Genomic DNA, 5192 nt, shown 5'->3' with positions numbered 1-5192 from the left:
CACAGGGAAAAACATCAGCTCTCAAGGGACAAATTGTGGATAGGAAGAATGTCACGGTAAGAAAAATTAAAGTATATGAAAGGAAATAATTGATGGGTAGATTTTTAGGATCATGTAAAATTGGTGGAGTACATATAGGTAGAAAAGGAAAGGATTATTTCCTCTAAGACAGGAAACCAGGAAGTGAGAGGGTGGGAATACAGAAAAATGGAAATCTGAAACAGAGATGAGCCAGGTCAGCAACACTCTGAATAAGCTTGGCTCTGTGTATACAAGGGATTGAGTTAATGTGTTAGAGAGGTTGAGGTAATGAAGCAAAGGAGAACGAGGCAGAGGGAAAAAGATGACTTAAGGAAATGAAAAGGTGGGCAAGTGCTGCTATTAGAAGTGTAATAGGGTTTTAGCAAAGAGTATCTGTTTTTCAGGTACATCATTACATATGTTGATATATTCTCATGTTTTTCATTTCTTTTTTTCTCCTACAGTGTAAACTCTTTAAGAGTAGAATGCAAGAAGCATATTATCCAGTGTACCTATTGTCTTTCTACTTTTATAAAAAATATTAATTCATTTTAAGTGTTAAAAACATATATACAATAACACAATGCTTCCCTGCTATGATCAGGATCAAGGCACCTACAGAAGGACATCTTGGTTGCTTTCAGTTTGGTAATTATAAATCGTCGTCGTCGTCGTCGGCAGCCGTCCGTCTCGAGAGACGATGGTGTAGCTTCTTAAGAGTCTATCTGCACCGCTGAGAATGGCTGTGCAGTCCAACTCGGGAGTGACACGGTATCTGTCTCCTCTCGTGTTGAATCGACATCTTGTGATGACGCTGGAGTGTCCTCTCCAGTGAAGCTGAAGCTACAGAGCCTGGGCAGGGTGATATGGAGGGTCTGCTGTTGCCCATGCAGCAGACCCCCCCTCTCTTCACAGCTGAAGGGTCCAAGGGAAAGACGGAGTCAATACAGCTTGGCTTCAGGTGCGCCGCAGGAGTTGCCGGTGTTGACTACAACGTCAAACCGCCTTAGGGACTCCGGCTCCGGATTTTCTGTCGGGGTTTACTCCCTTAGCCTTTCCCCTGAAGAGGTATGCCGCAAGGCAGCGGAGGTTTTTTGGAGTCAGAGTTTTCCTTCTCTGAGTAATTATAAATAAAGCTGCTATAAATAGCCATATGAAGGGTTTTGTGTGGACATGCTTTTAACTCCTTTGGGTAAGTACCAAGGAGCTCAAATGCTGAACCAGATGGTAGAAGTATGTTTATTTCAGTAATAAACCATCAAACTGTCTGTGTCCCAGAGTGGCTGCACCGTTATGCACTCTCACTGTTATGCATCCTCACCAGTGAGTGCCTGTTCCTCCACAGCCTAGGCAGCATTCAGTGTTGTCAGGGTCCTGGACTTTGGCCATCCTAATAAATACATCATGATGTCACACTGTAGTTTTAAGATCTATTAATTTTTTAAAGCCTATATAATATGATGCACATCTATTTCAAATACTTTATAATCTCAAATAAAGAAAATGGAAGTTTTTGTTGTTCTTATGCCTTAATAGAGAAACAAATCTTCAAAAAAATAATAAAATATTTTATGGTTCATTATCTTATAACATTGTCAAAATGTCAGGTCTTATTGTTGTTGTTGCTTGTTTTGGGTTTTTTGTTTTGGTTTTTTTTGGAAATAAATACAACACTATATGAAGTTATACTTTATTCAGCCTGGTGGTGTTAGCTACTTTTTTTATGTACATAAGCCTAACCTACTCTATGAAAACCATAAACCACTTGAAAACAAAGTCAATGTTATTTACTGTTATGGCCACTCCAAAACAATTAGAACTTAAATATCTGTATAATATGTTTCATAACTGTTGACTTTAATTTAAAAATATTTGGTCGCATCTCATTTAGCAAAAGTAATTTGTCCTAAATCAGGGTGGTTAGGCTCACATTTTCTTTTTGGTTGAGTAGGAACAAATGTTGTGTTTTACTAGGTCAACTCCTTCTCCAAATGAATAATGGACTACATGTTTTTATTCTACATACTATGCCTGTGTAATATCTTTTTATAAAATACAACCACAGAGAGTTCTTGTGGTTGTCTGAAGGAGAGAGAGAAAAGAAAGAGAGAGATAGATTAAGTGCCTACTATATTGACCTCTATTTTTGAAGAAAGAATTAGTCTGACTTTCCAGTTTGGAATCAATAAATTTGTTGCAGTGTTGGGCAGACAGTCACTCAGATCTGCAGTTTGCTCATCCACATTCCAATTTCAGACTTTCTCCCAATATAAGTATGACTCCATGTTATTTTTATTGTGACACATAATGTCTATACAGATCTATTGGTGCAATAATATTGTATAAAAATGACCCCAGAACTCACGTAGACTTAAACAGGTATGAGCATTGGCTGGAGAGGCTTTGTTTTTATAGAATTGATGTGTATATCTATCTACCTATATATATATATCTATAGATATATATGTGTGTGTGTGTGTGTACTGTTGGCACAATAATACTGTGTAACAAATGACTTCAAAGCTCAATGGGTTAAAACTACAATTACCTAGCCTCACAGATCTGAGTTTTGCAAGTGGCTCTCCTTCAGTCTGTGGGTGTGTGAGTTGGGGCCTCATTACAATTATACCATAGTTTTTGGACCCAGCAGATGGTCAGAGTATGTTTTTCTTATAGTGATGATGTTCAAGAGAGCAAGGCTTGCCATGTGACCACATCTCAAGTTCTGCTGTATCCTGCCCAGGAAGAGCCCATTTTACAATGCAAATTAGGAGTCAAGGTGAATGTAAAGAGGGCAGAGATGTGCACTCCAGCTTTTGTTGTGCAAACTGCAGAGTTTCTCATAATAGGGTATAGATACAAAGTAAAGAACAAGGGCAATAATTCAATACAACAAGGACAATTTCTGATTTTGGAAATCTCACACAATTATTTACATTTTATCAAATCTTTTGTTCCTTTTTTTTTTTTCTGCTCAACTTACCTTCTTAACTGGAATGTAAGTGAGAAACTGATGAAGAGAAAATCTCCAGAGGAAGAAATTGCAATATTTTCTTTTTATAAGAAAATGATGCTGAGTATAATAAACCATCTTTATTTTTATTTAATCTATTCAATTTACAGTCTATACTGCTACTATATTAAATTTCTAGTTTGAGGCTAATTTTATCTACTTTTCATAATCTATGATAATTTGCCAATTTGTTCTCATATACTAATTGATATTTTATTTACCAGAATAATGAAATCAATAATGTCTAACTAATTTCCAATTATAATATTAAGTAAGGCATATAGTTAGAATTTGGGAAAATGTATTTAAAAAAATATTTGTAAAACAAATTGTCTGAAATAACAGAAATGAAATGGATTTATGGAAATGAATGAAATGGAATACAATAATGAATATAATAGATTTAAGTGGATGTAAGTGAAATAATAGATTAGTGAAATTGATTTAAGTGGGGTACTTTATATTGGCAAATTGATAAGCAATAATTTTTTTCCATTCTGTGAATTACCCACATTTCTCCTCTGTATCATATTCTAGGAAAGTGCTGACAAATTGCTTCTAATGAGGAAAACAACCATAAAACAAAATAACACTCCACCTCAGATAATATATGTGGTCAAAACTGGAACACAAAAACATTACAAATCTGTCAATTAATTCTTTTTTTTTTCATGACCTATATATTGGCTGATTATAAATTAGTCACCAAAACAATTCTTTGCATAAAGAATTTACATTTAAAGAGCAGTCCGTGCCAAAGCAGAGAAATATAGGAATCACTGTTAATTTGGCCAAATCTGGATGGTGCACACTGATCTGTCAAAGTTTATTCAAGAAATGTGTAATGTTGCTAGAATGATTGAGACAAACTTCATTAGGGTTATCACCAGGAGGATGGTTAAATACACTAGGCTTTGCCCTGGCCAGGTGACTCTGCTGGTTGGTGCTTCATCCTGTGCACCAAAGGGGTACAGGTTTGATTACTGGTTGGGGTATGGGTTCAATTCCTGATCAGGGCACATGCCTGGGTGTGGGTTCTGTCCCTGGTCAGGGTGTGTACAGGAGGCAGCCGATTAATCTTTGTGTCTCACATTCATGTTTCTCTCTCATATTCATGTTTCTATTGCTCTCCCTCTCTCTAAAATCAATTTTAAAAGCATGTTCAGCCTCAGGATGAAGCTGAACATCTCTTTCCCAGCCACTGGCTGCCAGAAACTCATTGAAGTAGATGATGAACGCAAACTTCGTACCTTTTATGAGAAGCGTATGGCCACAGAAGTTGCCGCTGACGCTCTGGGTGAAGAATGGGAGGGTTATGTGGTTCAAATCAGTGGTGGGAACGACAAACAAGGTTTCCCCATGAAGCAGGAGATCTTGACCCACGGCCGCATCCACCTGCTGCTGAGCAAGGGCCACTCCTGTTACAGACCCAGGAGGACTGGAGAGCGAAAGCACAAATCTGTTCGGGGTTGCATTGTGGACGCCAACCTCAGCGTTCTCGACTTGGTCATTGTGAAAACAGGGGAGAAAGATATTCCTGGTCTTGCTGATGCTACTGTGCCTCGGCGCCTGGGACCGAAAAGAGCTAGCAGGATCCGCACACTTTTCAAACTCTCTAAAGAAGATGATGTCCGCCAATATGTTGTGAGAAAGCCCCTAAACAAAGAAGGTAAGAAACCTAGGACTAAAGCAGCTAAGATTCAGCGGCTCGTTACTCCACGTGTCCTGCAACACAAACGTCGGCGCATTGCTCTGAAGAAACAACGTACTAAGAAAAATAATGAAGAGGCTGCAGAATATGCTAAACTTTTGGCTAAGAGGATGAAGGAGGCCAAAGAAAAACGCCAGGAACAGATCGCCAAGAGACGCAGGATGTCCTCTCTGAGAGCTTCTACTTCTAAATTTGAGTCCAGTAAAAAATGAGGTTTTCTAAGAGTAACAAATAAATAAGAACTAACATCAAAAAAAATAAATAAATAAACAAAAATAAAAAGCGTGTTCTTGGGTGAGAATTTAAACAATAACAATTAATAAACTAGGCTTTATCCAAGCCAGGAGTATGATATCAATATTAATATGTATGCATTTCACTTTCATATGTATGTGCACAAGCATGTAAAACAATAACATGGACAACAGGGTGCAGATTGACTGTGGG

The 5192-nt window shown here is 37.8% G+C and overlaps 1 pseudogene; it reads left to right on the top strand.

Annotated features, from left to right (window-relative positions):
- Positions 1 to 4205: 4205 nt before the first annotated feature.
- LOC150019499 (small ribosomal subunit protein eS6 pseudogene) lies at positions 4206 to 4957 on the top strand (annotated as a pseudogene).
- The last annotated feature ends 235 nt before the right edge of the window (positions 4958 to 5192 follow it).

Source organism: Furipterus horrens, unplaced genomic scaffold, assembly GCF_987537825.1.
Source record: "Furipterus horrens unplaced genomic scaffold, mFurHor1.1.pri manual_scaffold_2, whole genome shotgun sequence".
Lineage (NCBI taxonomy): Eukaryota > Metazoa > Chordata > Mammalia > Chiroptera > Furipteridae > Furipterus > Furipterus horrens.
The sequence above is the reverse complement of the archived record's forward strand: the minus strand, read 5'-3'. Positions and strand labels throughout refer to the sequence as shown.